Source organism: Saccopteryx bilineata, chromosome 12 (genome assembly GCF_036850765.1).
Source record: "Saccopteryx bilineata isolate mSacBil1 chromosome 12, mSacBil1_pri_phased_curated, whole genome shotgun sequence".
Lineage (NCBI taxonomy): Eukaryota > Metazoa > Chordata > Mammalia > Chiroptera > Emballonuridae > Saccopteryx > Saccopteryx bilineata.
In genome coordinates this window covers 40,200,991-40,212,979 of record NC_089501.1, presented here as the reverse complement: position 1 = coordinate 40,212,979, position 11,989 = coordinate 40,200,991, and positions in this window count along the sequence as shown.

Below are 11,989 nucleotides of genomic sequence, written 5' to 3'. Positions count from 1 at the left end.
ACTGGTCAGTTTGTTGATTTAAATTTACTTGTTCTTTATTTTAAATATTGGATTTGTTCCCGTTTTGTTTTTTTACTTTAAAATAAAATATATGCAGTGTGCATAAGGATTTGTTCATAGTTTTTTTATAGTCTGGCCCTCCAGTAGTCTGAGGGACAGTGAACTGGCCCCCTGTATAAAAAGTTTGGGGACCCCTGCATTAGTGTATAGAAATACAATTGATTTTGTAGATTGATCTCATATCCTGAGAATTTGCAGAATTCATTTGTAAGCTCTAAGTTGTGTGTGCGTATGTGCTTGTGTAAAGATATATTACTTTATAGAAAAGTTAGGACCACATTGTCTGGTTTCCATATTTTTACCTCATTGTGGTTAAACACTTTGAAATAGTTTTGTGATTTTCCCAAAGGAATGGAAGAAGTCCTCTCTCTTCTTCTTACTCTCATTGGACAAGAGCCAAATGACTTCCTTATCACCTTATCTCCTTTTCTCTCCAGTGACTCAGGGAGGCTACATGGAAGAAACTGAAGTATAATGGTTCTTACTTTCAATTTTATGCATATTCCACAAACACATTTACAACAATAGCTATCCTATATTCTCCCAAAGGTGAGAAATCAGCTAGAGGTTTTTTATGTATTTATGATTTTAATTTATTGTGTTTACATAGATTCGAGTGTCCCACCGAATATATCTCCCTCCACCCCTGTGTTCCCCTTGGCGCCCCCTTTTCCACCTCCCCCCAATGCCTTCCCTCCTTCCCTCCTTCCTTCCAGGATTTTGCTGTCTTGTTCTCTATAATGCTGTGCTATGTATATATAATTCACTAATCTCCCTTCTCTGATCCCATCTTCTCTTCCACTTTTCCTCTGTCTGCTTTTCTTCTAGTCCCTTTGATCCTGCCTCTGCCTCTGTTCTGTTCCTCAGTTCACATTGTTCATTGGATTCCTCAAATGAGTGAGGTCATATGACATTTTTCTTTCTCTGCCTGGCTTATTCCACTTAGCAGGATTCAGCTAGAGTTTTAATAGGATCAAACTGGACTAGAGATTGAAGTAAATTAATTTGTATTTCTGAAAATTCAATGGAGCTTTTACCCATGTCAAAACAAGCAACTAACTAAAATCACTCAGGGGGGAAAAATCCTAAAGTGAAAGATAAACTTTGGAAAAGAAATAGTGTTATTATAAAAACCTTTGTGGATTTGCAGCTAAGTAAATTCTAGGGAAATGCAAGAAGCTGTTCCCAAAGAATAAAAAATTGTCTATATTTACATGTTCAACTTGAACAGATAATGGAAATATAACTTTTATATCAAAACCTCTCAGTTAAAAATATAAAATATAAACCCAAGAGCATAATTGAATTTTCAGTTAAAGCAATGAAAAATTTCTTTTTAAAATAACATGCAGGGTGAGTTTTATACTTTATCTTTAAATTAGTTTGTGTGCTCTAAATTGTCTGCCTCTATCTATCTACCTACCTACCTACCTATCACCTTTTCATTTACCATAAGTCTAAGGGTGGTTAGTAATTTTTATGCTTAAAAAAATGCATCTTTTAACGTAAAAAAAAAACACATCTCACTATTACACATTTAGCCATCCTCTTGGCATATTCATATATGTTCAAGCTTTTCTCTTACTTCTTCTTCAAGAAAGGTAGACACCCACCTTTTATCATGTTTCTTAGTGGATCTGAAACTGTCCCCTATTGTTTGTGGTTCCCTGATGTGGATGGAGGACTGTGTTATCATTCACAGTATTTACTGCCCTTTTCCAAAAGTGTTTTATATTTTCCTTAATCACTGAATGGTAGTCATGGCTATGTGGCTTGATTTGGCCACTGAAATATGAGTTGAATTGTTTTTGTATCACTTCAAAGCAAAATCTCTAAAAACTTTTGTTTTGTTTTTCCCCATAAAAAGGCTTCCACTCATCTAGGTCATTCAGTGAACATGATGTAGAGCAGAGATACAGCCAACACAATGTGGACATGTGATATGAATAAGACATAAACTCTGGGGGTTATAAGTCATGGATATTTTGGAGACATTTCTTACAAAAGTATAACCCAATCTTGACTGATACAACTAGTGTTTCAGTCTTTCTCAAAAGACTACTTAAAGGGAAATGTAGAGAAAAAGAATACAATGAGAATGTTTTACAGGTTGGAAGTTGGGAAGAGAAATTCCTCTCAGATCAAGAAATATATGTGTTAGCTGTCCACTGGCTTGAGAGGTAAAGAATAAAATCAAGATCAATAGGTCCTCACTGGGGTGGAGGAAGGGCTGTCCACCCGGAAGGTAAAATGGCATATAATGAGGTTAACATTGCTCTTGAACACATTCCAGGCCATACAACTTCTTGGAAAATTCCAAGAGTGAGGCTTAACATGTTGATGATATACAGAACAAGTACCTTCAAAGAGTAGTAGAAGATATTCTGAAAAGGTTCTATAGTATATTGTTCCCCAAACCAAAATATCACTGACATTTTCTTGAATAAACCACTCTTCTTGGTCATGAAAAGTATACGTTCCAGTGGATGTGTTATTGACATTTGAGGTTCCCACACAGTCAGTCCTTCCAGAAAATGACCGAGGAGAAGACTACAGAAATAAGGGGAGGTATGTCTCTGATAATTCTTCATGTTATAGGAACCTAGATTTATAAATGAAAGCAAATACATAAGACACTTAAAAATGGTTTTATAAAAGCATTAGTTCTCTTGTAGAGCAAACAAGGCTGGAACAGAGATGTCCCCCTGGCTCTTAAAAACTTGCAGTTTCAAATACAATAGTTCTTTCTCCAGATTTTCTAATGTGAGTTAAAATGATAAACTAACTATATTAAACTGACTTAATATTAAAGGTATTAATATGGTGAAATAAATTATGTTTAATTTATTCTAGGCAAGAATTTTTAACTTGAATAATAGAATCTATTGCTACCCGACCTGAGACATACAAACTTAATTAAACCATATAATTTTTTTCATGTGAACTCAGTGGCCCTGCGGTGACTATATCAGAGCTGAATATTTATCTAAAATTAAAAATTCTGGAAAAAATTTTTTTCCTCAAAGTGGTAATAAATTACATTTTAAGAAAAACAATATATTTTTAAATCTCAAAGACATTTACATAAAAAGCAATTTCATAGACTTAACCTATACTTCAAGAAGTTAGATAACTAAGTGAAATGATTAAAAAGTACATTAGCCTTGCCATGATTAATATTGTTTGCCTGGTAAACTTGTGGGTGGTGCACTCATATGCTCATGGCTGAATCGATCACAGCAATTTGTAATATACCAATTTCCGCTGTTGTTAAGGGGCATGATTAAGATCATGTCTTCACGTTGAGCTAAGGGGTATGAAATAGCTCACCTCTAGGTTTGAAGTTTAATTGAAAAAGTTAATTAAGACCTAAGACATTTTTTTCTTTTCCCTTTTTGCTTTATAGAACTACCTGAAACTGAGATATATGTGAAACTAAGCTAAAGTGCATAGTGCAAAAAAGCAATTAAGTGAGGCAAGATATAGGTTTGTAGTATAACTGTTAAAAAACCATTTTCTGGTATCCTTATCTTTTGTTACTCGAAAATTACTTTACCTTAAAGATGCTTCTTTCTGCATCCGCTTTTGTTGACACAGTCCCCGGTTTGGACTGCCAGTGTCCCCTCTCTCCCATCTCTTTGTTTTTTATTCCATATTCTGGCTGCAAGTCTTCCATGACCGGATATCAAACTCAACATGTCCAGGTCTTGGTGCTCAGTCCTCCTCTGACCTGTATGGCACCTGTCTGTAGTTGTCAGTCATTGCTCTGTGACAGGTAATTTAGAATTGTTAGATTGAAAAAATTCCTTTTGTGTGCTGTCGTTCACATTTTCATTGTATTTATTTCCAGCAACTACTCCACAGACTTCTTGTGAGCAAGGATCACATATTTGTCTGTGAGTTCCAAGTCTCCTAATCCCATACTATATATTTCAAAGGAATTTGTATATTCATTGTCAGATGTGAACTAGTTGTCTTTTTGGGGAAGATTTAAAAAAAAATGAAAGGGTTATTCTTCCCATCTACCACTTTCAAGTGCAAATCAGTACCCTAGTGCAGTAGTCTCCAAACTCCGGGCCCTGGACTGATACCGGTCCGTGGGCCATTTGGTACCAGTCCGCAGAGAAAGAATAAATAACTTATATTATTTCTGTTTTATTTATATTTAAGTCTGAACGATGTTTTATTTTTAAAAAATGACCAGATTCCCTCTGTTACATCCATCTAAGACTCACTCTTGACGCTTGTCTCGGTCACGTGATACATTTATCCATCCCACCTTAAAGGCCGGTCCATGAAAATATTTTCTGACATTAAACCGGTCAGTGGCCCAAAAAAGGTTGGGGACCACTGCCCTAGTGTACTATGCTAAAAGGAGCAAATTCTCCACCAGATTTTTACGAATCAGGTTTTATGTCCTTTTTGCTTTGAAGAACAGGGGTTCAAGAGTCAAATGACTTAAAGGGATCACATGAGCTGGTGTAATACTAGTTCATTTGTTTTGTTTTGAAACAACTTTATTGCTATGTAATTTATATACCAAAGAAGTCGTTAATTAAAAATATATGAGTCGATGGATATTAATATATTCACAGATTTATGCAGCAACCACAAGTCACTTTCAGATCATTTTCAAAACTTTCCCCCCAAATTCCATGCCCTTTACCAGTCATTCCTCATTTCCTCCTACTTTCCCTCTCCGTCCCAACCTGAGGCAACACTAGTCTACCTTTTGTCACAGATTTGCTTATTCTGGATGTTTCACACAAAGGAACTCATTCAATATGCGGTCTTTTGTGACTGGCTTCTTCACTCAGCATGTTTTCCAGGTTCAGACACGTTGTAGCATGAGTCAGCACTTCATTTCTTTTCAAGGCTGAATAATGTGCCATTGCATGGATATATCACATTTCCTTGATCTAATTTTCAGCTGGTTGGACATTTGGGTCTACAGTAGCTACAGTGCCACTAAGGTGTGGGCCCTTCTTGTGAAATCTGGTTTTTCAAGAGAGGTAAAAAATTTGTGTATCTGTGTGAAATTATCCAATTTTTCTATTTTGATAACTATTTATATAAAAGTTCATGTGTGCCTGTCAGATGTGGTCTGTTGTTTTGTGCCCTCCGCTATAGAGAACACCAGTGGTTTCTAAGATCATAGACTAATGATAGTAAGTCACTGGGGGGTTACTTCCTTCAGAGGAAATGATAGTTGCCATGGTTACAATGCCTCCATTCATGCAAGTCCTCCCACTCCTTATCCCTCTGTTCCTGATAGGGTGACTTTGTAAATAATGCAAGCCTCTCTCTGTGTGTGTGTGTGTGTGTGTGTGTGTGTGTGTGTGCATGCACTGCCATAGAGAGAACAGCCCCTCACTCCATTTGTCACTCCAGTCTAGCTGAAATCATTTGTCACTCCGTTCTAGCTGAAATTGACATGGAATGTGAAGTCAGGTTAAGAAGAAAACAGTTTCCTCCTCATAGGCTCCTCTGGCCTCCTATCAAGGCAGGAAGCATTAGAAACTTTGTTTCCTGTTTCACTCAGCAGTTAGAGTTCCCTAAGCCACAAAAAGGCTGTGGCATTTCTGGTCAAGTTCCTGCAGAACCGGGTCTTGGCAGAGAGTGCAGATCCCCCCTTTGGCAGATCCCCCCCCCCCCCAGCTAAAGGCCATCAATATCATCATGGCAGATTTATAGAATGTCTAGGCTCCTGTTCTACTGTAATTCTAGTTAGATGCATTTGTATTTGTCCAGGTTGCTACATATACTATGCTAACAGTGGTAATTTGTTGTTTTTTTTAATAACTTTATTTATTGATTTAACGGAGAGAGGAGGGGGAAAGCAAGAAGTTTCAACTCATAGTTGCTTCACTTTAGTTGTTCATTGATTGCTTGTCGTATGTGCCTTGACCAGACAAGCCCAGGGTTCGAACCAGCAACCTCAGTGTTCCAGGTCGACGTTTTATTCCACTGGGCCAGCACAGGGCAGGCAACAGTGGTAATTTGGTTAAGGATATGTCCCAATGAGTAAAAATACTGAGATTTGCTAAGCTGTGTTATTGAAAAAAATTTTGAATGCGTTTGGAGTCATGGCGTTTGCTTATATAATGCCTTTGTGGTACTTGGAGTAGTGAAATATGTCACCTGGGCACTCTTCACCCTTATGGCCTCATATAGATTTTCTCTGTGGCACTAGGCTTACTTATCAAGCAGCAAGTGTTGTATTGGAAGAAAAGGGCACTCAGAGCAAGAGGTTTTGCAAGTGGGCTCCCTTCAGCTCAGGGCCTCTGTGCAGCGCTGAGCTGCATGACCATATGCTGAGTCCCTGGCTGGAGAGGCTAACGAGTCAGACACGGTTTGGTGCAATCCCGTCTGTGTCGTTTAATTAGCTGTATGTCCTTAGGCAAATCAGCTAATGTAAAAACTCAGGTCCTTCTGTATAATGGAGATCATAAGTATGTAATGGAAATCATGAGAGGATTAAATAGAATAAGGTTTGTAAGGCAACTGGTACAGTGTCTCTAGACCATGTAGAGAGAAGCTGTGCAAATGAGGAGTTGCTATTGTTTATATATCGTCAAGAAAAAGTATTCAAAACTTAGAACTAAATGTAAGATGACTGTATGTCCTACAGGCTGCCGCAGTGCGCTTCAGTACTATAAGGCTATTCATGGCTCGGTTTACCTTACACTTTTACTATTGATTACAGCCTATCCCCAAAGTTACAGATGAAATCACGTAGGTGTTTATCTGTTACAGATGTAAGTGATTTTTGTCTGGTTACAGTTTTACAGCCAAGTAGGAAATAAATCAGTTTTGTGTCTAACCTAGTAATGTGCTATTCTTTCAGTGTTTAGATAAATGATAGTATTGCGCTATTCGTTCAATGTTTAGATATATTGTATCTTGAATTCTTTTTGACCCGTGTTTTCCATCCTTCTGGGTCTCTCACTAATTTATATGGAAGTCACTGGAAAATTATACCGTGACAACTTCCGTAGTGTATGCTTGAACAGTACATATCTCTGAATAAGGGGCTGGTTCCATTAATTAAAATATGAGTACACCTTTCTTCAAAGCAGCACCTGCATTTTCAGAGCATCCCTGAATTCCTAGAGGAACTCACAGTTTGAGGGAAACCTATGTATGGTCTTTACTAATCTTCTGCTTCATCCCTTCTTTCCTATTGAAGGTCAACAACGTTCACTGCCGGTTCTCCTTCCCAGTTACCACTAACCTTCACCTGCCTCTCCGGGAGCCTCCTCTTTATTCAAATGATGAAGTCAAAGAACCTTTCCCAACAAGCCATCTGCCTGCCTTCTTCTCCCCATCTCGCAGATAAGCATCTAAAAACAGTTTATGTTTGAAATAATTTTAACATAAACCCATTCAATGGGTAAGAAAAATAAGCAAAGGGCAAATTACAGAGTATTGAGATTCTTAAAAAGCACCTGTCGGGCGCCTCCTCCTTCCGCCCTCCTGCCCTCCGCAGTCTTCGTTCTCCAGGGAAGTATAAAGGAGCTGGCTCTACTTTCAGCTAACCTCTTTTCTTTTATCAAACGCTTTGCAAGTTTCCTGGGGAGTTTCACTTCATCCCTTCCAGCCACACGCTTTTATTCCTAGGGTTTGAGTTATCAAGTCCTCTACCCATTTTGAGAAAGGTGTTAACTAGCTTGCCAGACCTAAGAGGATCTTTTTTACATCTGAAGGAAGCTTTAAACTGGTGTAACACTGAGGTCCAGCCACCTGACTTGGCCCTCTCCTTAAGCTAGGAAGAGTCAGCCGAGGTCAATGCCTGAGAGAGCGCAGGCTGGACGGATCTGTTGTGTGGATTAGAGGTTCTCAGTGAGAAGTGTGGAAGGGAGTGTGTGTGGCTTTCACAGCCTGACAGTCGGGTGGGATGTGTGAGCAAAGGGCTGGTCAATGCTTCTGATAAGGTGTACACTCAGGGTAATTTTATACTCGGAGCATTTTTTTTTAAAGTAATTTTTTTTATTGGAGAAATTATAGAGAAGGAAGCATGATAGAAATGGCTGGTGGTGGCGCACTGAAAATGGAGTATCTCTCTCAGTTGGGAGGGCTGGGAGTGGAATTACTGGCATCACCTGGAAATAGGAGATATTTATGTGTATCAAAAAGGACATGAATTGTCTGACCTGTGGTGGAGCAATGGATAAAGCATCAACCTGGAATGCGGAGGTCGCCAGTTCAAAACCCGGAGCTTTCCCAGTCAAGGCACATACAAGAAACAACTACTATGAGTTAATGCTTCCTACTTCTCGCCACCCCTCTCTCTAAAATCAATAAATAAAATCTTTTTTTTTTTAAAGGACATGAGTTGTTTACATCGTTGAGAAATGTAGGATTTTTGGATAAAGCCTTGGTACAGTTCACATCCTTCTACTTCTCCACATTCCTAAAGGAGTTTCAAGTATCCTAACCTCGGAAACGTCAGCTGCAATGTGCAAACATTTCTAAGCTGTAGTCGAGTTCTCTCTGGAAGGCTTTTGTTTGTGTTTTTTGTTTGCTTTTATTTTTATTTTTTTACAGCTATAAAATTGGATATAGTATATGTGACACATTAAACAAGTAATAACTTAACAGTTCTAATGGTCCTAGAACTATTTGGATGACATGTTTCCGTCAGTGAATATTTGTATACATACACAATATTATAAGGAAAAATTTATGACAACTCACCGACTAGTGAAAGATTGCTTTAGAGAACATAAATCGCAAAAGAGCCAAGTAATAGCTTTCCCTGAGGAGTCTCTGAAAGAATTAACATTTGAATTGGATCCTGAAACCCTAAATTTAATTTATCACCCATTCTTCAAGTAATACTGTAGTTATATGTACAAGATAGCATCATAGAAATAAAATTCAAGAAAAGAATGGATTTGGTGTTTAAAAAATATTACCAGAATTACATGATTCTGCTGAGGTTATTCTTGCTTTAAATTGAACTTGTCTTTATAGTATCAAAAATCCAACCTTAAATTGACTTCATAAATAATCCTTTTCATTAAATGTTATGATTCTTAGAAATGAAAAAAAAAATCTTCACATGGAGAACTAAACTAGGAAAAAGGTCTGTGCATAACAGCGTAAAAACTAGAAAAAGTCTTCCCTTTTGTGTTTTCATTACCAGCAAAATAAACATATAAAGGTGTAGAATGATCGTTTTCTAGGACTTGATATCAAATCCATTCTAAATACTAAGATATTTATCTTTGTAGATTCATTGGTAAGTTTAGATTGCTGCTTATGATTCGTTTGTTCCATCATTCCTAAGGATGAAGTTCGTTACAGGAAATAATTACAGGAAGCTCATTATTTATTAAGAGCTAATGAAGAATTACTCATTTAAATATGCTGGGATTTAATTGCATCCTTTAATGATTTTCCTGATAGGAAATCAAATTATGCATATTACATATAATGTAACTATGTGTATTATATATTTTTTTTCATTTTTCTTTTCCAAGTGAGAGGAGGGGAGGTAGAGAGACAGACTTCTGCATGCCTCCTGGCTGAGATCTCTCCAGCAACCCATCTAGGGCTGATGCTCTGCCCATCTGGAGCCATGCTCACAACCTGAGCTATTTTTAGCACCTGATGCAGAGGCTACATGGAACCATCCTCAGCAGCCAGGGCCGATGTGCTTGAACCATTCGAGCCATGGCTGTGGGAGGGGAAGAGAGAGAGAGAGAGAGAGAGAGAGAGAAGGGAAGTGGGAGGGGTGGAGAATAGAGGGTTGCTTCTCTTGTGTGCCCTGACTGGGAATCCAACCTGGAACATACACACGTCAGGCTGAGCCAACTGGCCAGGGCCTGTATTATATATAGTTTTAACTGTAAGCTTAATGAATGACTTTTATCACTGACTTTGTCCCTTCCTTGTTGTGACCTCTCTGTGCCTGTTTCCTCACATATAAAAATGGGGATAACAATAATAGTTACTTCATAGAATTGAAGAGAGAATTATATCAGACAATACCAGTATAAAAACCACATGCTTGGCTCATAATTAGGACTCAATGTCTGTTACAATTTTCATGGTTAACAAATTCAAATGATTGACAAAGTAAGATGGAAGCTTTGCAATATGTCTTTTATTTTTCTCTTCTTTCTAGTTGTATTTTAGTTGATATACTGTGTATCCATCACATTTGTACTATTTTAAAATCCATGTCATAAAATAAGCTGTCACAGATTTTGTTTAGGAGCTTAAAGGGAGAACTTCTAACTGCTAAATTTATTCAATGCCTTTATAATGAGAGAGGAAGAATCGTGTTTGTTGAACAAATATATTGTTTTCTATCTTTTTATTATTATTTTATCTATAGATTGTTGTGGAAAGAATTATTTTCTCTTTACTTCTGTTATTTTATTAAAATAAAATAGCCAAACTATACCTTAAAATTATGGTTACAAAAGATCTTAGCATGCCAAACATTTCAAATACCACATCTGTTTTCAAATACATAATTACATTGTGAGAGTATAAAAACAGTCAGAAATGACACATGCCAACTTCAGGATTGTGGTTGCTCCCCAGAAAGGAGGGAGGTAAATAGTATGAGGAGGGAGGGTTCTGTGCCTATAAAGTTTTATTTATGAAAAAGGAGGATCTGAGGACAATATGGCAAAATATTTATGTCCCTGCCGTGCTTGGTGAGGTAGATGTCACAAGGTACTTTATTGTTCTCTCACCACCTTGGAAAGAATTTTAATCTAAAATGGAACTAGAGGATATAAAATGGAATATCTCAGTTATGTGCCCTCATGGACACAAAACATAAAGAATGACAGACTGATTTCCTGTAAATTCCTGATTTACATAAAACTGATAATATGGGACTTTTCTAAATGATAGGGAGTTTATCAGTGGTTACTTCATATTGGGAAATTTTGCTTATGGTTTTCCGGAGACATGAATAAGAAATGACCTAGATTGGGTTGATCTTGCAAAATAAACCGAATTGAATTTTGTTTGTATGACTGGACTGAATTTGTCTGCTCAGAAAAAATTTCAAACTGTTCTCTGTTTGTTTCTTATTATAACAGATATTGTTTAACTGAACTCTCCCCTCTTCACATTCCCTGCCCATAAATGCAGCTACTTTAAACCCTCAATAGACTTGCTTATACCTTGCTACGGTTTTCCTCTGGATTCCTGAATATACTCACATTTTGGACAATTTTGAGCTTGCCACACTCAGTATATCTCTTTGTTTAGGTTGACAATGACCAGTATTCAGGTTGAGAGAGCTGAATACGCTTACTTGGTGGCAACAATGCCTTCTGGAAAGTACACAAGAGATGCAGCAGGCTTCCTTCAACAAGAAAGCCCTAACCTGTCAGTTCCTAGTGTTCTTGCATGGCCAAATGACTCTTAATATCCTCAAGTTAGTTTCAGAATATTCTGTAAGAGCCATTTGAATAAAAGGACTCACATGCCACTGTGATTCAATGTCTGCTTTGCTAATGAATCAGCCATATTTGGCCAGCCTTGCTGTCTTCACATTTTTCTTTGTGTTTATCCTTAAGCTTAGCAACTAACCAAACACTAAGTGGAATATCAATATTTAAGAGTAAAATGTATTATTAACTAGTTGTTCTTCAGAGAGACTGAGTTTGTATGGTTTACATTTTTGTACTTGCTGTTTTACTTATTCAGAATGCGTGACATTTTGGCTTTCTTTCGCTATTTGCAAGCTTTAAGATACTGGTAAAATGTCTCTGTATATCTTTAGTTCACATAAAAGATTGTTATGTTGTTTGTGAATATACAAATGTAAGAACAGGAAGACAATTTTATTAAAGAATCAAAAAGTAGTCAATATGTAAACAGGACAAAAATGAAGTTCTACTACCCATGTAAGTAGTTTTCTTTTGACCAAATAGCTATATATAGTGTGTCTTGACAT